Source organism: Zingiber officinale, chromosome 3B (genome assembly GCF_018446385.1).
Source record: "Zingiber officinale cultivar Zhangliang chromosome 3B, Zo_v1.1, whole genome shotgun sequence".
NCBI classification, from domain to species: Eukaryota; Viridiplantae; Streptophyta; class Magnoliopsida; order Zingiberales; family Zingiberaceae; genus Zingiber; species Zingiber officinale.
This window is the reverse complement of record NC_055991.1, coordinates 55,782,524-55,805,051: the sequence shown is the minus strand read 5'-3', so window position 1 is coordinate 55,805,051 and position 22,528 is coordinate 55,782,524. Positions and strand designations below refer to the sequence as shown.

General features: G+C 38.0%; 8 non-coding genes and 2 pseudogenes across 8 annotated transcripts; all 10 read left to right on the top strand.

The window, feature by feature from the left end:
• Positions 1-8,887: 8,887 nt before the first annotated feature.
• LOC121968989 lies at positions 8,888-9,006 on the top strand. The gene has a single exon (XR_006108489.1). It is a non-coding gene; the product is annotated as a 5S ribosomal RNA (ribosomal RNA).
• Positions 9,007-9,704: 698 nt separating this feature from the next.
• Positions 9,705-9,823, top strand: LOC121968997. The gene has a single exon (XR_006108496.1). It is a non-coding gene; the product is annotated as a 5S ribosomal RNA (ribosomal RNA).
• Positions 9,824-10,261: 438 nt separating this feature from the next.
• Positions 10,262-10,380, top strand: LOC121968995. The gene has a single exon (XR_006108494.1). It is a non-coding gene; the product is annotated as a 5S ribosomal RNA (ribosomal RNA).
• A 693-nt stretch (positions 10,381-11,073) lies between these two features.
• LOC121968999 lies at positions 11,074-11,192 on the top strand. Its single transcript, XR_006108498.1, has one exon. It is a non-coding gene; the product is annotated as a 5S ribosomal RNA (ribosomal RNA).
• A 286-nt stretch (positions 11,193-11,478) lies between these two features.
• On the top strand, positions 11,479-11,597 carry LOC121968985. Its single transcript, XR_006108486.1, has one exon. It is a non-coding gene; the product is annotated as a 5S ribosomal RNA (ribosomal RNA).
• Positions 11,598-12,287: 690 nt separating this feature from the next.
• LOC121968667 lies at positions 12,288-12,406 on the top strand (annotated as a pseudogene).
• A 285-nt stretch (positions 12,407-12,691) lies between these two features.
• LOC121968680 lies at positions 12,692-12,810 on the top strand (annotated as a pseudogene).
• A 127-nt stretch (positions 12,811-12,937) lies between these two features.
• Positions 12,938-13,056, top strand: LOC121968660. The gene has a single exon (XR_006108256.1). It is a non-coding gene; the product is annotated as a 5S ribosomal RNA (ribosomal RNA).
• Positions 13,057-13,762: 706 nt separating this feature from the next.
• LOC121968990 lies at positions 13,763-13,881 on the top strand. The gene has a single exon (XR_006108490.1). It is a non-coding gene; the product is annotated as a 5S ribosomal RNA (ribosomal RNA).
• A 280-nt stretch (positions 13,882-14,161) lies between these two features.
• On the top strand, positions 14,162-14,280 carry LOC121968992. Its single transcript, XR_006108491.1, has one exon. It is a non-coding gene; the product is annotated as a 5S ribosomal RNA (ribosomal RNA).
• Positions 14,281-22,528: the final 8,248 nt, after the last annotated feature.

Genomic DNA, 22,528 nt, shown 5'->3' with positions numbered 1-22,528 from the left:
TGCATATTAGGAATAATTCCTATCATTTTAATGCTAATTATCATGAAAGTAGGAAGCATGATGGCACTAAGGGAAAATACATTCCTCCTCATGCTAGAACTACCGCACCTAAGGTTAGGAAGGTAGACAACAATTTAGGCAATAACTCTAAGGATTATAGATATTTGCCTAGATATAGAAATGCTCATAGGGGTCAAGAAAAATCCAAATCTATGGATTCAATGACCGAAAACCAAGTCTTGAGGTCAAGACTTGATAACTTAGAAAGGACCCTAGCAAGAATGGAAAATATTCTTAAGGGTCAAAATGAGCAAAACCTAGGAAAAGCTAGACAAGAGCCATCCAATGGCTATAGAGGTTTGGGATACAAACCTAAAGCCAAGAAGGATGTGACTACCTTTCATAGGGTTCCATATAGCTATGGGACCAACCCTAGGTGTAGAGGTCAAGCCAAAGATACTAGGGAGGGAATTCCTAAAAGTACTTTTGGCAAGATCAATGTGACTAAGACTTCTAAGAAGTCTAACAAAGCCATAAAGAAGGTCACAAGGGAGGTCATCCCTAAAGTTGATCTAGTAAAGGTGACTAAGGCTCCAAAAAGGTCAAACAAAGTCACAAAGAAGGTTACAAGGGAAGTTATTCCTAGACGTGACCTAGTAGAAGTGACCAAGGCTTCTAAGAAGCCTAGAAAGGTCCTCAGGAAGGTATATAGGGAAGTCATCCCTAGTGAATACCTAGAGCATCCAAGGAGCACCAATAGGTTTTGGGTTTCTAAGAGCATATTCTCTACACTCTAGATGGGTTTAGAGAGTATCAACTCAAATTGGAAGGGTAGTTAACCCAACCTTATTAAAGTTGACACTTGAGAGCATTTTCAAGGTTATTATTAATCTTTGAAAATGAAAAGGAGTATGGGGTTACTCTTTAAAAGAGTAATATATGTGCCAAAATTTGAAGGATTTGAACTTAATTTAAATTGACACATTTAGAAAAAGATAAGAAATGGCAAGTTGGGGGTTTTGGCATTCTCTTCGAAGGTTAAAGGCGAATCTAAGCCTTAATTTGATGTCATTTACTCCTTGAAAGAGTAAAATGTGTCATACTTTGACGAATTTGTTTAATTTAAAATGACACAAATGCAAAAAGAAATTCCAAGTTGGAAATTTGGTATTCTATTGAGGGGTTAAGGGAAAATTTAAACCTTAATCAAATTAATTACTCTTTGGAAGAGTAAGTTGTGCCAAACCTTGAGGAATCACATCAAAGGTAAGTTGGCACACTTGGAGAAAGGATAAGAAATGTCTAGTTGAGATATTAGTATGTTCTTAAGGGATTAAGAGAAAAATTAAGTCTCAATCTAAATGTTTGATTCTTAAAGAGATTAATATGTGACAAACAAATATTTGAGGATTGAATTCTTAATTTCAATTGACACAAATAAAAAGGGGGTAAAAGAAATGCTAAGTTGGGTTTTGGCATTCCTTCAAGAGATAAGCAATCTATGCTTAATTTTAAGGTTTTAGCTAAGGTTTAAGGATACTTAGATAGATTATCTAGGTGCATTTTTTATGCTAAAATTCCATGATTGATTGCCTATCATATGTCATGACATCATGCGTTGCATTCATGATTATTATGAAAAATATAAAAATACCATGTCATGTCATACATACATCATGTCGTTATAGGAAATTTTCTTTTGAAAGATTGCTTATTTTGATGTATGCCATTAATCATCATGAATCATGTCAATCTCCTTGTAATTAAGGACAAAAGGCATTTATTATGAATGGAAGTGTCCCAACAAGTGGGATCATATCAAGTGATATCCTAGATGGATAATCTTGATTTTCACAATGCCTAGATAGAGATGCATGATCCCTTAGTTTAGGGTAAAACCAAATATACATCTCACAAAAAATCATAAGGTAACTTGTATGTGTTTTGGTACACATTAGATACAAGTGAGATGTTAGGATGGTGAACAAAACTCAAGATGTTGATTTATTGCATCTTGTTGAGTTTTAGGTTCATCAAAACACATAGTTATGTGTCTTCTAATCATTGGGAAAGCTAATGTACAAGTCATGTGCATTGAGCCCAAAGAACATGGCTGGATATTGGTTTTGAAAATTATTTTAAAATACTTTTGGAAAACCTTGGTGAAGACTATCTTTTTGATAGTAATCATCATTGAAAAGTTAGACACAAACTAGGAGAAAACATTGAAGTTTTCAAGACTTTTCAAGTTTGTGTCAATCTTTGAAAATAGGAAGTATTTTCATAGAAAACTATGTTTCCTTGATAGTATATACCCTAAGTAGTGTCTACATGAATTTTTGTGATTTTTCAAATTTTGTAAAATTTTTGGGGAGTTTCTGAATTTCGTTGAAACTGAATTTCAGAGAAATCAGAAACCCAATCGATCAGCCGATCAATTGGATTGGATTCAATCGATCAACCGATCGATTGGGAAGCCAATTCCTGCAAACAGAGGGGTATTGAATCGATCAGCCGATCGATTGACCCAGGTTGGATCGATTAGTTGATCGATTTAGAGGGAATTTCTGCGAGCGGTAGCTTGCGGAATCGATCAATGGATCGATTGAAGTGATTTCAATCGATTGAGTCCCAACTTCAATCGATTGAGAAGTCTGATTTTGGCTAGAAAAGCTTGATTTCAGCACTTCAAGTCACTTCGAGTCCCGTTAACCATTCCAAACCCCTTAGAATACATTTGTATATATTTAGGGGGGGGGGGTTTCTTGATAAAAATAGGTATGGATTGGTTAAGATATATCAAAATGAAGTTTAGGATGGGGTTAGTTTCAATTTCAAAATTTGGAACCTTAAAACTTCAAGTTTTGGTTTTCAAGGATCTTTAACCATTCCTAACCCTTTGGAATATATTTGTATACACTTACGAGTTTTCATGATGAAAACAAGCATGGTTTGGTTAATGTCGACTTAGGTAAAGTTTAGGTTGAGGTTAATTTCATTATTAAATTTTTTAACCTCAAAACTTCGAGTTTTGAGTTTCCTTACTATTTAGGAACCCCAAGTCATTGTTGGTGCAATAATAGAAGTTTGATCATATTTTTAGGGGGAGTTACTCTTTGAAAACATAAAAATCTTTTCAAAGATCTTGGAAGGTGGGTTAAACCTTCATGTTGGATAATACTCAGGGTCGAGTATTGGGGAGCAATGGAAGACTAGTTATCTTCATTACTAGGATGATAAATGCTCTCGGATGAGCATTGTCGAGTAGATTACTGCTCAAGGGGGAGCATTGGATTAATGAAGGGGATCAGACCTTCATTGGTAAAGTGAAAAATGGTCTTGGATGAGCATTGAAAAGAAGATTACTGCTCAAGGAGGAGCATTGCATACCATGAATGGGAGTTTCATTGAGAGGTTGATGCATGCTATAGGATGGGCATTGTGAAGTGAAGTAGAGTTCAAGGGGGAGCTTTGGAGACAATGGAGGCTATGAGATCTTCATCGTGGGGTTGTTAACAACATATGAGGTTGTAAACAATGTAGAGGTAACTCTTGTGGAGAAGAGTGTGTTTTCAGTTTTTGATGTGTGACAAAGGGGGAGAATGGAAGGTTAAGTTAGGCCTTCATCTCAAGAAGGGGGAGTTTGCCCTCTAGGAAAGGGAGAGAATGAAGGAAACCTTCATTCATGCTTTGTCATGAAAGGGTTAAGGCTATGGGATCTAGCCTTGGTATAAAGAAGGGTTAAGGCTATAGGATTTAGCTTTGTGATAAAGAAGAGGTTAAGGCTATGGAATTTAGCCTAACTTAAAGGTATTGTCAAACATCAAAAAGGGGGAGATTGTTGGACTAATTTTCCCTAGGTCAAGTTTGACCAGTTTGACTAAGCTGTAGTTGAGTCAAGCTAGAGTCGAGATTTGAGTTTTGATGTTTGACAATATATGGAGATTGCTAGGGCAATCGTCCGGTTGTGGAGATGGTTAAAAGGTTGACCAGGTTGAGAAGAAGACAAGTCAAGTAGGTCAGGGATGACAGGAGACTTGACTGGGTAAGTCCTAACTGGAGGTTAGGCGTCTGGAAGTCCTAACTGGAGGTTAGGCAGTGGAGAAGTCCTAACTGGAGGTTAGGCAGTGGTGAAGTCCTAACTGGAGATTATGCAATGGTGAAGTCCTAACTGGAGGTTAGGCAGTGGTGAAGTCCTAACTGGAGGTTAGGCAGTGGAGAAGCCCTAACTGGAGTTTAGGCATCTGGGAAAGTCCTAACTGGAGGTTAGGAAAGAGAGAAGTCAAGTAGGTCAAGGTTGACAGGAGACTTGACTGGGAAAGTTCTAATTGGAGATTAGGCAAAGGTAAGTCCAATAGGAAGGTTGGCAAGAGTGAAAATCCAAGTAAGTCAGTATTGACCAGACTTGGTGGTGAAAGTCCTGATAAGTGAGATCAAGCAATTGGAAAGTCCTAGTATAGCTAGGCAAAGGAAAAGTCCTGGTGAGGAGCCAGGCAATTGAAAAGTTCAAGTGTGATCTTGGCAAAGCAAGTCCTAGGGTGATTTGGCTAGGAGAACCTGACAACTAGGATGAGGCTGATGGAAGCTCCAGAAGGCAAGGCGTGAAGGACAGGGAGATATCTGAGGGACGCAAGGTTGATGGAGGAGGCTAGAAGACTAGTTTGAGGTTGGTCGGGAGTAGTCAAATGCTAGGCGTGCAAACCCAACAGGTCACGGTTGACCGAGAGTTGGGTTTGGGATGTTGGACTTGAGTTTGAGTCAAGTCCAGGGTGTTCAATCGATCGGGCGATCGATTGAATAGGCTCCAATCGATTAGCTGATCGATTGGAGTGTGCTGCGATTGTTGGGATGGGCCAATCGATTGGCCGATCGATTGGGGTCAGGAAATCGTGAGCACAGTAGCTTTCCCAATCTATCGGACGATCGATTGGGAGCTGCCAATTGATCGGTCGATCGATTGGGTAGTAAAAGCTCTCGCGCGGACGCGAGAGCACAGAAAGGCTCTGAATCGATCGATCGATCGATTTAGGCAGTCCCAATCGATCGGTCGATCGATTAGGAAGTGACCATTGCGCAGGTTAAAGGCGATGGACGACTAGGATTGCTGGGTGCTGACGTGGCAATCGATTGGGAATGGATTGGATCGATTGGGAGCACTGTTTAAAGCCTTGGCGGAGCATTTTCTCTGTGGTTCTTTGCGAGCTTTCTCCTACGATTTGTGTGCGATTCACCGACGATTTTCTCCGATCTTCTCTTCCAGTTCTTGAAGGCTCTTGGGGTGCATTCCCAAAGTTCAAGAGGCAACAACAAGCAACAAGTAAGCAAAAAGAGAGTGTTTCTATTTGTATTTGTATTTCTTCTTCTTGTGTGAGTTGTTTGTTTATGTGAGAGTTTGTACAAGGCTTCTTCGCCTTCGGCTTCGATTGAGAAGGAGGGTTTTCATAGTGGAGATAGTGCCGTGTGTGGATCCTTGGATTAGTCACCTCTTCTTGAGGTGGATACCAAGTAAATCCGTGTGTTAGCATTGTGTGTGTTTGTATTTTACTTTCCGCTGCATATCAAGACGAACCAAGCACAAGCGCGCGACGAGACGCTATTCACCCCCCCTCTAGCGGACATCACGGTCCCAACACGGATAAGTCTTGTGTATACAAGAAGTGTGATGGAAACGTGGTGGTATTTCTTATACTATACGTAGATGATATTTTGTTAGTTGGCAACAATATCAAAGTGTTGTCGGAAGTAAGGGTATGTTTGTCCAAGAAATTCGATATGAAGGACTTGGGAGAATGCGCATATATTCTCAGGATCAAAGTAATAAATGATCGCAAGAAAAAAATATTGTGTTTATCCCAAGCTTCATATATCGATACTATCCTAGCTCGTTTTAGCATGCAAGACTCCAAGAAAGGTTTTCTACCTTTTCGGCATGGTGTATCTTTATCTAAAGAGATGTCTCTGAAGACATCAAAAGAGTTAGAAGAAATGAAAGCAGTTCCTTATGCTTCAGCTGTAGGAAGTCTAATATATACTATGTTATGCATGAGACCGGATATCTGTTTTACCGTGGGCATGGTTAGCAGATATCAAAGTAATCCAGGACAGGGACATTGGACTGCCGTAAAGCATATATTAAAGTACCTGAGAAGGACTAGAGATATATGTTGGTTTACCAAGCAGATGATTTGCTCCCCGTGGGTTACACGGATTCTGACTTCCAATCAGATAAGGACAATAGTAAGTCTACATCAGGCTATGTGTTTACTTTAGGAGGTGGAGCCATAGCATAAAGGAGTGTTAAGCAGAAATGCATTTCAGACTCAACCATGGAAGCTGAGTATGTGTTAGCCTCTGACGCAACCAAAGAAGTTGTATGGCTCAGGAACTTTTTGATGGACTTAGATGTGATTTCTGGTTTGCCCAAAATCATCACAATTTATTGTGATAATAGTGGTGCAGTAGCAAACTCGAAGGAACCACTAGCCCATAAGGCGAGTAAACACATTGAGCGCAAGTACCACCTGATACGAGACATCGTAAAGCGAGAAGAAGTTGTTGTCACCAAGATTGCATCAGCAGATAACCTGGAAGATCCTTTCACTGAGGCCCTTCCTAAGAAAGCTTTTGATTGGCATGTTGAGGGGATGGGAATCAAATGTATGGTAGCGTTTATGACAACATAGTCTTTTAGTATAAGTGGGAGATTGTTAGAGTGTATACTAAAAGTCTAGCTTTTTGTAAATATTTATTTTGAAATAAAAATTACATTGGTCAAATATCTACATTTATGCTAAGTGTAGTTGTCCATTTAATTTATATTGTAGATAACATGGTGTGAGTAGACACACAGAAGTTCATGTTATCAGTTCCTTATAAATTATAAATAGTAGCTCACAACCAAGATGAAATGAGACAAACCATTGGAGTGGTTGTAGTGTAATTGGTATTAGTTTATCTTTACTATAAAATTACACTAGTACACTATGAGTGTATTGAGCAAGACCATTTGAGGTAGTTTCTTTTTATACTGACTACATAAAAGAACAAAACCTCTGTTATTATGGAAGTGCGTACTCTTAATCATGATATAATAACAAACACCTATACTTAATATTTATTTCTTTAATTTATCAAAGGGTGTGATTATGTCGTTAAACCAATAAGCCCGATAAGTTGGGAAATGATATTATTTATATGGTGTGTTGTTGATTATAGAATGAAACTGTGTCCTAGTAATCTAGGTTGATGATGTCCCTTTGAGGAGCTCATAAGGATTGTCATGTAAACCCTGCAGGTGGACTTAGTCCGACATGACAATAAGGTTGAGTGGTACTACTCTTGGAGCTAGATATTAATTAAGTGAGTTGTCGGTAACTCATTTAATTAGTGGACATTCGATATCTTAAGCATAGGGAGATTAACATACTCATGATAAGAAAGAGCCCATATAGTAATATGGGATTGGTGCGATAGTTAATAATAACTTTTTAGTGGTATGAGTTATTATTGATGAACTCGAGTTGGGTGTTCGGGGCGAACACGGGAAGCTCAAGTTCATCAGGAGACCAAAATCAATTCCTCCTCTCGGTCCCTATTGTAGCCTCTTATTTATAAAGCCTTATATCCACTTAGAGCCAAGCTTCTTACCCATCTCTTAGTGGCCGGCCAAGCCAAGCTTGGAGCCTAAGCTAGGGCCGGCCAAGCCAAAGGATGGAGGCAAGATCAATGGCTGACCAAGCTTGGAGCCTAAGCAAGGTGGCTGACCACACATTAAATAAAAGGGTGATTATAAATTTTAAAATCTTTCCTTATGTGGAAGCCATGATTTTAAAAGAGAGTTTTAAATTTTAAAATCTTTCCTTTTATAGTTTTCTACAAAGGATTAAGAGAAATGCTTGATATCTTTCCTTATTTGTAGTTAAGAGGAAGATTTTAATTTTTCATAAAACTTTCCTTTTTTGTAACCATCCACATGTTTTAAAAGAGAGACTTTAATTTATAAAATTTTCCTTTTATAACTAACAAGGGATTTAAAAGAGAAATTTTTTAAATCCCTTGGAGGCCAGCGACATCAATTGTGGGGGATATCTTGGTGGCCGGTTGATTGAAGGAGAAGAAGAAGAGAATGAAGCTCTCTTGTCTAGCATCCCTTGGAGGTTAGTTGGTGGTCGGATCTTGGAAGCAAAGGAAGAACCTTGGGTGGATTTCCTCTTGGAAGATCGTCGCTCACACGACGTCCAAGAGAAGGAGAGGAATACAATAGAAGATCAAGAGGTCTATAAGCTACAAAAGGTATAACTAGTTATTAGTTTCCGCATCATAACTAGTTCATCTTTTGTATAGATCTTGAAAAACCAAACACAAGAGGTTATCGGTTTTAGTTATCATTTTTGTTATTGATTTTATTTTTTGATTTCATGTTTCGATAATGTGTTTCTATTGAGGTCTCTATAGTTAAATCTTATTTACTGTAAGAAGTTAAATATCTGATTTCTTTGTGAGGTTTTGTTTAGAAAGTGGTGGATGATCTCATACCCAAAAAGGCCTAGTGCCTCGCCATGTTTAACTTGGAAGCCGATCTTTGTAATAGATATTTGATAACTTCTGTAATATGGTTTAACTAAGGAAAATCACATCGGTTGAACTTGGAGTAAGAATGTTAAGTTTCGTTCCCAATCCAAGTTTAACTTCTAAAGAAAAATTTGGATTAATAATGTTAAGCATCGTTTGCAATCCAAATTTAACTTTAGTAGAGCACATGGATAGTTCTATGCTTGTACAAATTTTTGTACAAGAGAACTAGGACGGTATTCTGAGTAGCAACCAATACTCTGATTCGCGCGAGGGTCGTTGGCGGTTTAAATAAGGAGTGTGTGGGACAAAGAAAGAGTGCGATCATACCAGCACTAATGCATTGGATCTCATCAGAACTCTGAAGTTAAGCGTGCTTGGGCGAGAGCAGTACTAGGATGGGTGACCCCCTGGGAAGTCCTCGTGTTGCACCTAATTTTTATTTATATATTTTTTATTTTTTTTGTAATAAAAATGTGTTATCAGCGAGTCTATTTTTCGTGGGTTGTTTAAATGTTAATGTAACTATCCCCCCGGAAGGTGGCGCAGATCACTGGGAAGCCGCGTCGGTTTGATTTTTTAACGGTTGATTTTTTTTGTTTGTTGTTGTTTTCATGTTTTTTCGTCGGGGGGAGGGCGGAGGGTTGAGGATTCGCGGTAGCGCTTCGTTAATTTTACATCCTCGTATCATGGTAAATTGATGAGATTAAATCTGAGTGAATGGTCAAGATCGGTCGGAACCAGTTGAATGGTCAGGATGGCTAGATCTTAATGAACGGCTCTGATCATCGGAGATCTACACAGATTGACTTGAATCAGCCAGATCTTGATGAACGATGAGAATTAATTATATCTGAGCCCTATGATCAGTTCGCTTCAAATTTGATCCAATGGTTAATTGTTAATTTTTTTATCATGTTTATTGAGTTGGATTCGAATTGCGAGTTTTGTTATAGTACTTCTTGCTTTTTATAGATTGGATTTCAACTTATAATTATGGCAGTTATCAGTGCATCACCTTGATTTATTTATTTGTTTTTTTAGCGGGAGGTGTTGTACTATTTGCTTGCGGGAGGGTTGATTCGCACGAGGGCCGTTGGCGGTTTAAATAGGGGGAGTGTGGTAAAAAGTATGGGTGCGATCATACTAGTACTAATGCAGCGGAACTCATCAGAACTCCGAAGTTAAGCGTGCTTGGGCGAGAGCAATACTAGGATGGGCGACCCCCTGGGAAGTCCTCGTGTTGCACCTATTTTTATTTTAGTATTATTATTATTTTAATAAAAATGTGTTATTAGTGTGTCTATTTTTCGTGGGTTGTTTATTTGTTAATTTTTTATTTATTTATTTTTTTCCCCTTCCCCCGGAAGGCGGTGGTGACCGCATGGGAAGCTGCCGTGTTGCACCTATTTTTATTTTAGTATTATTATTATTTTAATAAAAACGTGTTATTAGTGTGTCTATTTTCTGTGGGTTGTTTATTTGTTAATTTTTATTTATTTATTTTTTTGTTCCCTTCCCCCGGACGGTGGTGACCGCATGGGAAGCTGGGTGGTTTGTTTCTTTAACTTTTAATTTTTCGATTTTTGTTGTCTGGTTGTTTCGTCGGGGGGAGGGAGGGCGGCGACGGAGGGTTGATTCGCGTGAGGGTCGTTGGCGGTTTAAATAGGGAGCGTGTGTTTGAAAGGTTGAGTGTGATCATACCAACACTAATGTACCGGATCCCATCAGAACTCCGAAGTTAAGCTTGCTTGGGCGAGAGCAGTACTAGGATGGGTGACCCCCTGTGAAGTCCTCGTGTTGCACCTAATTTTTAATTTTATTTATAATTTTTTATTTTTTTGTAATAAAAATATGTTATCAGTGGGTCTATTTTTCGTGGGTTGTTTAAATGTTAGTGTGATTATCCCCCCAAAAGGTGGCGCTGACCATTGGGAAGCCGTAGCGGTTTGATTATTTAACCGTTGATTTTTTTTGATTTTGCTGTTTTCAGGTTTTTTCGTCGGTGGGAGGGTGGAGGATTCGTGGTAGCGCTTTGTTAATTTTATTTCCTCGGAGCGTGGTAAATTGATGAGATTAAATCTGAGTGAATGGTCAAGATCGATCAGAACTAGTTGAATGGTCAGGATGGCTAGATCTTAATGAATTGCTCTGATCATCAGAGATCTACACAGATTGAATAGAATGAGCCAGATCTTGATGAACGATGAGAATTAATTATATCTAAGCCCTATGATCAGTTTGCTTCAGATTTGATCCAATGGTTAATTGTTGATTTTTTATCATGTTTATTGAGTTGAATTCGTATTACGAGTTTTGTTATAGTACTTGTTATTTTTTATGGATTGGATTTCAACTTATAATTATGCTAGTTATCAGTGCGTCACCTTGATTTATTTTTTTGTTTTTTTAGTGGGAGGTGTTGTACTGTTTGCTTGCGGGAGGGTTGATTCACACGAGGGCCGTTGGCGGTTTAAATAGGGAGAGTGTGGTATAAAGGTTGGATTCGATCATACTAGCACTAATGCATCGGATCCCATCAGAACTCCGAAGTTAAGCGTTCTTGGGCGAGAGCAGTACTAGGATGGGTGACCCCTTGGGAAGTCCTCGTGTTGCACCTATTTTTATTTTAGTATTATTATTATTTTAAGAAAAACATGTTATTAGTGTGTCTATTTTCCGTGGGTTGTTTATTTGTTAATTTTTTATTTTTTTTAATTTTTTGTTCCCTTCCCCAGAAGGCGGTGGTGACCGCATGGGAAGCTGCAGTGGTTTGTTTATTTAGCTTTTAATTTTTCGATTTTAGTTGTCTGGTTTTTTCGTCCTGGGGAGGGAGGGCGGCGGCGGAGGGTTGATTCGCGCGAGGGCCGTTGGAGGTTTAAATAAGGAGCGTGGGGGACAAAGAATGGGTGCGATCATACCAGCACTAATGCACCGGATCTCATCAGAACTCCGAAGTTAAGCGTGCTTGGGCGAGAGCAGTACTAGTATTGGTGACCCCCTGGGAAGTCCTCGTGTTGCACCTAATTTTTATTTATATTTTTGTAATAAAAATGTGTTATCAACGGGTCTATTTTGCGTGGGTTGTTTAAATGTTAATGTGACTATCCCCCCGGAAGGTGGCGCAGACCGTTGGGAAGCCGCATTGGTTTGATTATTTAACGGTTGTTTTTTTTTTGTTTGTTGTTGTTTTCATGTTTTTTCGTCGGGGGGAGGGCGGAGGGTTGAGGATTCGCGGTAGCGCTTCGTTAATTTTATTTTCTCGGATCGTGGTAAATAGATGAGATTAAATCTAAGTGAACGGTCAAGATCGTCCGTAACCAGTTGAATGGTCAGGATGACTAGATCTTAATGAAGGACTCTGATCATCAGAGATCTACACAGATTGACTAGTATCAGCCAGATCTTGATGAATGACGAGAATTAATTATATCTGAGCCCTATGATCAGTTTGCTTCAGATTTGATTCAATGGTTAATTGTTGATTTTTTATCATGTTTATTGAGTTAGATTCGTATTACGAGTTTTGTTATAGTAGTTCTTATTTTTTATGAATTGAATTTCAACTTATAATTATGGCAGTTATCAGTGCGTCACCTTGATTGATTGATTTATTTATTTTTTTAGCGGGAGGTGTTGTTCTATTTGCTGACGAGAGGGTTGATTCATGTAAGGGTCGTTTGCGGTTTAAATAGGGAGAGTGTGGTAGAAAGAATGGCTGCGATCATACCAACACTAATGCACCGGATCCCATCAGTACTCCGAAGTTAAACGTGCTTGGACAATAGTAGTACTATGATGGGTGACCCCTTGGGAAGTCGTCGAGTTGCACCTATTTTTATTTTAGTATTATTATTATTTTAATAGAAACGTGTTATTAGTGTACCTATTTTCTGTAGGTTGTTTATTTGTTATTTATTTATTTATTTATTTTTTTGTTCCCTTCCCCCGGAAGGCGGTGGTGACCGCATGGGAATCATCGGTGGTTTGTTTATTTAACTTTTAATTTTTTGATTTTTGTTGTCTAGTTGTTTCGTCAGGGGGAGGGAGGGCAGCGTCGGAGGGTTGATTCGCGAGAGGCCGTTGGCAGTTTAAATAGGGAGCGTGTGGGAGAAAGGATGAGTGTGATCATACCAGCACTAATGCACCGGATCCCATCAGAACTCCGAAGTTAAGCATGCTTGGTCGAGAACAGTACTAGGATGGGTGACCGCATGGGAATCATCAGTGGTTTGTTTATTTAACTTTTAATTTTTTGATTTTTGTTGTCGGGTTGTTTCATCGGGGGGAGGGAGGCCGGCGACGGAGGGTTGATTCGCGAGAGGGCCGTTGGCAGTTTAAATAGGGAGCGTTTAGGAGAAAGGATGGGTGCGATCATACCAACACTAATGTATCGGATCCCATCAGAACTCCGAAGTTAAGCATGCTTGGTCGAGAACAGTACTAGGATGGGTGCCCCCTTGGGAAATCCTCGTGTTGCACCTAATTTTTATTTTTATTTTTATTTTTTATTTTTTATTTTGTTTGTAATAAAAATGTGTTATCAGTGGGTCTATTTTTCGCGGGTTGTTTAAATATTAATGTGACTATCCCCCTGGAAGGTGGCGTTGACAGCTAGGAAGCCGCAGCGGTTTGATTATTTAACGGTTATTTTTTTTGTTTGTTGTTATTTTTAGGTTTTTTCGTCCGGGGGAGGGCGGAGGGTTGAGGATTCGCGGTAGCACTTCGTTAATTTTACATCCTCGGATTGTGGTAAATTGATGAGATTAAATCTGAGTGAACGGTCAAGATCGCCCGGAACCAGTTGAATGGTCTGGATGGCTAGATCTTAATGAACAACTCTGATCATCAGAGATCTACACAGATTGACTAGAATCAGTCAGATCTTGATGAACGACGAGAATTAATTATATCTGAGCCCTATGATCAGTTTGCTTCAGATTTGGTCCAATGGTTAATTGTTAATTTTTTATCATGTTTATTGAGTTGGATTCGTATTACGAGTTTTGTTATAGTACTTCTTATTTTTTATGGATTGGATTTCAACTTATAATTATGTCAGTTATCAATGCGTCACCTTGATTTATTTATTTATTTTTTAGCGGGAGACGTTGTACTGTTTGCTTGCAGAAGAGTTGATTCGTACGAGGGTCGTTGGCGGTTTAAATAGGGAGAGTGTGGTAGAAGGAATGAGTGCAATCATACCAGCACTAATGCACTGGATCCCATCAGAACTTCGAAGTTAAGCGTGCTTGGGCGAGAGCAGTACTAGGATGGATGACCTCGTGGGAAGTCCTCGTATTGCATCTATTTTTATGTTAGTATTATTATTATTTTAATAAAAACGTGTTATTAGTGTGTCTATTTTCCGTGGGTTATTTATTTGTTATTTATTTATTTATTTTTTTTCCCTTCCCCTGGAAGGCGGTGGTGACCGCATGGGAAGCTGCTGTGGTTTGTTTATTTAACTTTTAATTTTTCGATTTTTGTTGTCTGGTTGTTTCGTCGGGGGGAGGGAGGGCGGTGGCGGAGGGTTGATTCATGCGAGGGCCGTTGGCGGTTTAAATAGGGAGCGTGTGGTAGAAAGTATGGGTGTGATCATACCCGCACTAATGCACCGGATCCCATCAGAACTCTGAAGTTAAGCGTGTTTGGGCGAGAGAAGTAATTGGATGGGTGACCCCCTAGGAAGTCCTCGTGTTGCACCTAATTTTTATTTTTATTTTTTATTTTTTATTTTTTTGTAATAAGAATGTGTTATCAGTGGGTCTATTTTTCACGGGTTGTTTAAATGTTAATGTGATTATCCCCCCGGAAGGTGGCGCTGACTGCTAGGAAGTCGCAGCGGTTTGATTATTTAACGGTTGTTTTTTTGTTTGTTGTTGTTTTCAGGTTATTTCGTCGGGGGGAGGGCGGAGGGTTAAGGATTTGCGATAGCGCTTCGTTAATTTTATTTCTCGGATCGTGGTAAATAGATGAGATTAAATCTGAGTGAACGGTCAAGATCGGCTGTAACCAGTTGAATGGTCAGGATGGCTAGATCTTAATGAACGACTTTAATCATCAGAGATCTACACAGATTGACTAAAATCAACCAGATCTTGATGAACGATGAGAATTAATTATATCTGCGCCCTTTGATCAGTTTGCTTCAGATTTGATCCAATGGTTAATTGTTGATTTTTTATCATGTTTATTGAGTTGGATTCGTATTACGAGTTTTGTTATAGTACTTCTTATTTTTTATGGATTGGATTTCAACTTATAATTATAGCAGTTATCAGTGCCTCCCTTCTACCCTATGGGATGCTTAAGCTGAAAGGTCCATTGGTTAAATCATGGCTGCCAGCACAGAAACAAATGCAAATACAATTTTCGAGCGTGCTGATGAACACAACTATAATGCCACTACATTTAGTTTTTGATTAAATTTTCTTAGCTCATTATTGCAAAGTATAATTCTATTGTTATTTTATCCAGTTATATGCTTCAAGCTTACATTTGGGTCATCTAACTATGGACCTGGAAAGGGCTAATAAAGTTTTCAAATATCGAGTGAAAGAGTTACTGAGTGCCCCTACTATTCCAGTAATAAAATAGTCCAATTACACGGAATAATAGAGGCACAAGAAGAGCTTATCACGGGTATGGAGAAAACTCAACAAAAACGTCGTTGATTGCTACAATCCCAAGAGATAGATAAGAAGAATGTAGAGGTTCAGTTACAAAGTAGTAAGTCCAAGCCTCAAGTGGAGAGAGCCCTGAAAGAGAAAGCTCTCTCAGATTTAACTCTCCAGACTACTTTACTAGAAGAACTAAAATCATCCCATGCGTCCATATCTCTTGAACTAACCCAAGAGTTAGTTACTAAGGATTTTTTGTTATTGACTAATCAAGAGAAGTTGAGAGGCCAAGATGCACAAATAGGATTATTACTAGCTAAGCTAGATAAGATCAAAACTGAACGAGCTACATTCCAAGTAGAGTGAGACGCTATTCGATCTGAGCTACAGTCCTATAAGATGGCGGAAGACGAGCGAGGTGAAGCTAAACGAAGAACTTATCTCAACTCTCTTGCATTTTGAGAAACATTTGCAACCCGTATTGTGAAGACTCTTAGCCATGTAACTAGAGGATTCATTCAGCAATTACGGGAAGACGGTTATCTAGCTGCCGAACCCCCTCCAAATTTCATAGATCGTCGACGACTTAATCGAGAACTTCTAAAAGATCTCTTAAGAAAATTTGATTAAACATGTATCCATGTGTTCCATTTTTGTGTCATCTTAAAGAAATAACATGTTCAAAAACATTCAAAGTAGTGTTAAATGGTACCTATTACTTTACGTGACTTAGCACCTCTCTAGAGTCACCAACACCTATACGAAGATAGTGAACTCTTTGATATGTTCTTGTTGCGTTTTCTGAGAGATTCTCCGTAAATGACGTTGAGCGAAATGACCTGTTTGAACATATATATGAGTAAGATTCTTGATGAACTTCTAGACGACATAATAAGCTGGATGAGAATATAATGCTGAGCGAAATGCCCCGTCAGAATATATATATATATATAGCTTTTTGATGGACGAAATACTAATCTAGGTGGGAATATAATGCTGAGAAAAATGACATGCCCGAATACATATATGAGTAAGCTTCTTAATGAACTTCTGAATGACATAATAAGCTGGGTGAGAATATAATACCGAGCGAAATGACCCATCTGAATATATATATGAGTAAGCTTTTTGATGAACTTTTGGATGTCATGATAAGCTAGGTGAGAATATAATGACGAGCGAAAAGACCCATCCGAACATACATATACAATTTCTATAATGAATTTTCAGACTAGATAATAAGCCGAGCAAACTACTACGACGAGCAAGTGCTGAACAAAATAAATAGGCCATGTGTGTGTGTGTGTCTATATATATATAAACAATTTCCATAATGAATTCTCGTACTGAATAATAAGCCGAGCGAACCACTACGCCGAGCGAACACTAAGTGAAATAATTAGGCCATATATTTGTATCTTTGATGATATCTGGAATGAATATGGTTTAAAGTCGTAATTTGATTGTATGAAGTTTAAAGTCAAGTTTGACTATGTAGAGTTTAAAGTCTCCGGTAGTCTATTTAAAGCGACCGATCGATTATAGGGTTTAAAGTCTCCGGTCGTCTACTTAACGCAACCAATTGACTGTATGGTTTAAAGTCCCCGTTCGTCTATTTAACATGATCGATCGACTGTATGGTTTAAAGTCTCTGGTCATCTGTTTAACACAACCAATTAACTGTATGGTTTAAAGTCTCTAGTCTTCTATTTAATGGGACCGATCGACTATATAGTTTAAAGTCGTGTTCGACCAAGAGGAACCCACCTGCACTTGTTTTGAATGTATAAGATTGAACAACATACAAGAGTAAGTTACAAGCATACTTGTCAAGATCTATAAGGTTAAAGATGGTTAGCACTATAAGGTTTGTCCAGCCTCTGACCTTCAACATCTTCAAGATTATAAGAACTAGAGACGAGATTTTATACCATCTTGAATGGTCCTCTCCATTGTGACCCCAATTTTTTAACGTCCTCAACAGGCTTGATGCGCTTCTAGACCATATAACCCATCTGAAAGAATCTAGGAATAATCCGTCTATTATAATTTTTCCTCATCCTTTGACGGTATGACATAAGTCGGGCTATCACCTTGTCTTGAACTTCTTCTATCAGGTCAAGCTCCATAAGACGACCATCGGTGTTATCTTCATCATAAAAATGTCTGCGATCGAATTTTGTCCCTATCTCGATCGGGACTACTACTTCACCCCCATAAACCAAGTGGAAAGGAGTTATACCTGCCAATTCTCAAGGAGTGGTGCGATATGCCTATAACACACTCGGTAAGTCGTCTACCCAACTTCCCCTAACATGATCTAATTTAGCCTTGAACCCTTTGATAATTTCTTTGTTTGTTACTTCAGCTTGTCTGTTACTTTGTGGATAAGCTACAGAAGTAAAAACATGTGTAATACCATATCCTAAGCATCATTCTCAGATTCTTCTACCCTAGAATTGCCTTATATTATTAGAGACCAACTTATGTGGAACACTGAATCTGCAAATAATATGCTGCCAAAAAAACATAATAACTGCTTGCTTAGTAATCTTATCCACTGGTTTAGCTTTTAACCATTTCAAAAAATAATCCACTACTACCAATATAAATCTCCTTTGAGCGGGTACCAAGGGAAAAGGTCCTTTTATATCGATATCCCATTAATCAAATGGACAAGAAATAATAGATGTTTTGAGCAATTCTATGAGGTGATGTGGTATATTTTGGTGTTCATGACAAGATAAATAAGTCCTCACTAATTGAGCTACATCAGCTTGTAAAGTACGCCAAAATTATCCAGCCAATAATATTTTTCAGGTGAGAGAACGACCTCCTGCATGACTTCCACAAGAACCCTGTTACACTTCTTGCAAAATGTATTGCACATCATTTGGCCTGATGCATTGGAGTAAAGGACAGGAAAAGGCTTTCTTATAAAGATGATCTCCAATCATAGTAAATCGACTAGCCATTTTCTTGAGTATCTGTGCTTGCTCCTCATTGGTAGCTAGAATATCCTGTTGTAAGAATATAATTATTGGCGTTCTCCAATCACTTTGTAGTTCCAAGTGTGCCTACCGCTCAATGCAGGCTACTAATAATATTTTCTCCATAGGCATGCCCAAACACCAGGGAATTATGGCAGAATCTAATTTGGGTAGCTCATCCGTCATTTGGTTATCTGAACGAGAAATCTTTTGTACAATCACTTCTTAAAATTTAGCTCTTAATTTATCAAATGCTTCTGCATATAATTGAGCCGATCATTGTTGATTTAAAAATTGCCAGATAGTTGTTGGGCAGCCAACTAAGAATCTGAGTAGATTAAGACCCGGGTAGCTCCTACATGTCTTGCGGTCTGTAATCCTGCTATTAAGGCCTCATACTCCGCTTCATTATTTGTTGCCCGATAATTTAACTGAACAGATAACTGCATCCGATCTTCTCTGGGTAATATAACAAAAACACCTATCCCACTACCTTGTTGGGTAGAGGATCCATTAACATATATCTTCCAATTTTCTTCCATTTATGGGCCTTGTATTTCTATTATAAAATTTGCCAGGGCGTGGGCCTTGATGGTCGCTCGAGGTTGAAACTGCATATCATATTCACTGAGTTTTGTCGTCCACTTAATCAACCTTCCAAAAGCTTCAGGGTTAATAAGTACCCGACCCAAAGTACTATTAGTTAATACTATTATTAGATGAGATAAAAAGTACGGACGTAATCTTCAGGCAGTTAGAACCAATACGTAAGCTAATTTTTCGAGTGCTGTGTAATGACACTTGGCTCCTTTTAATAGATGACTAAAGAAATACATAGACTATTATTCTTTCTCCTCCTACCATACTAATATCGCACTAACAGCTCGCTTATTAGCCGACAAATAAACCCACAAGGCCTCCCCCACTATTGGTTTAGCTACTATAAGTAGAGAGGATAAATAATTCTTTAGCTCCTCAAATACCTTATCACAATAAGCATCCCACTAAAATTTGGTTGCTTGGCGAAGTATCTTAAGGAAAGGTAAACTTCGATCAGTTGACTGATAACAAGTCTATCACACTCGTAAAACAAATTAACAATTAAAAAGTCTATCACACTCGTAAAACAAATTAACAATTTATATTCCACTGAACCCCTTAACTACACAATCATGTTGTAATAACGAGCCTAGGATCGAATCTCTCGAGGAACTAGCGATCAGATGATAACCTAGGATTGTACTTTATTCCTATTTTTGAGGTTTTAATATGAAAATGGCAGTTTTAACTTGAATCTAAATCTAACAAAAGTAAAGCACAGCAATAAAGAAATTAATCTAAAGCAATAGTGAAACCTAACTAGGTGCCAATGATCAAACCATAACACATTGTCACCCTACGTTTTGATTAAATCATCAACACTCACTTAAACTAAGAATGAACAACAAGACATAAATGAATACGATCTAAAGCAAAATTTAAATCTTAACTATAGAAACTAAACTTCTCAACAGTGCTACAAATTAAGCTAAGCAAAATTAAGAATAATTTCAAACTCAATTGAAAATAATTATCCAAAATACTTGAATTCCAACAATTAATCTAAAAAGAACTATGATTACTGAATCAAAATAGCATAACTGAAATCTAAATCTATCAACAATAAAAAGAATGCAAAATTAAAACCCTAAACCATCTTAACACCAAACCAATCTACACGGCAACTTCTCCTTGCCGTCACACAAGGAAGCATCCATGAAACCTCACTTCAGCAATTGGGGAAGACAATCTCAGTAGCTAAACTCAGCTCAACCTTTACCAGATTCACCGGACACCTCTCCAGTTGATGAAAATCAGAGCCATCCAACTCAGGAAATCTGACAATCTGTGAGCTGCAAACTCAGATCTGATGTGGAGAAGATGATGGTTGGATTGTTGTTGGGAATGGTCCAGAAGCAGTGGAGGAACGCCGCCAAAGCACACTGATGGGAAGCGGAACCCCTAATCAGAGAAACACCTCCAAATCGGGTGCGGTAGAACAGAGGTTCGCGGACACAATTCTCGTCGTAGGAATGCCTTGGAGCGAGGTCAGATCACCGGAAGCTCGTCGCAAGCATCTGAGAACATTGTTGCTGATGAAGTTGGCCGGAAAATGGATCTAGAAGTGGAGATGGGGACGGAAATCCCGCTGGAAAATGAATGCACGACAAAGCTGTGCGGAGGAGATCGACGAAGCCAAAGGGTACTGTAGCTTCTGTTTTGAATCTGATCCAGATCTGAACGGACGGTTGAAATTGATTTGGAGCTTGATCAACGGTGGAAAGTCACTTAAAATCCGATCCAAAGGTGCTGATCTTGATCTAGGGTCTTGATCTACTCTCTCTTAGGTCGGATTGACCAGATATTCACTAGATGGTTCAGATCTATCCAATCTTTGATGAACGGTACATAATGCTCCGCAGCTTGATCTTCTCGTTTAAACTCCGATTCGAGCACAAATTCGGTTCGAATAGATCCAAATCCAAAATCCTTTGATGCCTACAAAATAAGAATCAAATATTAGCATCAAATAAGACAAAAATAAAATAATTTACAATTAAGTCCAAAATCGATACAATGCATAAAATATGATGTAACCATGATTTACACCTATGAAATCAACATTAAACCATACATATATGAATCAAAATGATATAGTAAAATCATGATTATCAAATCCCCCACACTTAAGCTTGAACGTCCCGTGCAAGTAAAGAAAATCAAAAATCATCTCCACACAAAAATTTCCCTAGCAATACCTAGAAGATAGTAAAAGAATTTAACTAAGACCATCTAAAGATCACAAACAATCATGAATACAATCCAACCAATAATCAGTAGGTATGGTAGTTTCAATCCAATTGAAAAATTAAGCAAGATGCAATCTCACAAGGTATTTACCTATTCTAGCTCTCACACTCAAAACATGCATATAAGTGGAGCTCACTCAATGTCACTCACAACATTTCACTACCATAAGCTTGCTTATTTTCTAATTATCCACCACTATAAATATAGCATACATGAATCAAAAGGAATTTATCATCAATAATTTAGATGAAATCAAGAAGAACAATGAAAGTGAATGAAATAGGCACAAGAAAAGTATTTAATGAAAAATTGAGAAGATAAGAGTATTGGAGGAATATACTTGATGAGTTGACCAATTTGATGTGAAAAGAGATGAATACCATTTGTCATTATCAATTCAACATATCAAGCTAACCTCTCCTTCAATTTGATGGAAATCCAAGATTCTTGATAATCTATCTCCACACTTAATACTCTCTTGATTCGCCAAAATTTTTTTCTCACTGTTTTTCACTTCAAAAATTTTTTTCTCACTGTTTTTCACTTCAATTCTATCACTTGGAAGCTAAAACAATCTTGAATTACCTTATGGAGAAGAGTTCCCTCACCCACACTTAAAATGATGTCTGTCTCGATCAACAGAACACATCAATTCAAATTAAATCATATCTTAGCATTCACAACTCCAAGTGACCTTCATTCAAATTGTGGAAGTATTATCATGGAGTAAGGAACATATCTTAACAGAATTCCACTTGAAATCCCATTGATCAGAAACTTGGACAAAAGACTCAGTCTCAAAGGAATTCTAGTCACTGTTTCTTCCTTTTCATTCTGCAGATTTCATTTTTTTCCTTTCTCTGTTTCTGATTTTTTTAGATTCGAATTCTAGAATAAGCTAATTTCATCACTGAAGCAACAAACCAAATTCAGAAATTTAATTCTCAACAACCAAAATCTTCTAACAATTCTGCCATTCTAATTGTGTAATTTGAATTTATGATGTGCATCTATTTATGTAAATGGATTCTGGTTCTGTAATCTACAACCAAAGTTTCCAGTATCAGGAATTCACAGCTAGATTGGTGTAGAGATAGGAACTTGACTTAGCATTCTTGCAGCAAACAAATTCAAAGATCTAAGGATTCAAGTTCAGCAATTTAACATGCTCATAATCATTTGCAGAATTCACATAATTGCAGCAACAAATATTCAAGATTTTAGTTGATAGAATAAAGGAAAATGGGCTGTCTTAACTGCAGTGGAGCTGGACAATTCCAGCAATCAGAACTTAAGAACTTAAGAACTTAAGAAAACAATTTTAGCAAACTAAGGTGAGCTTACAAGAATCAGATCTATTAATAGCTGTTACCACTTCCTAATGCATTGATTCTCCATCAGTTATTAAATGCTCCCATAATGATTCTGAATTGTGGAGAGCTGAAATACTACCTCTGAAAACCTGAATTCCAGAATCCTATAACTGTAAATTCA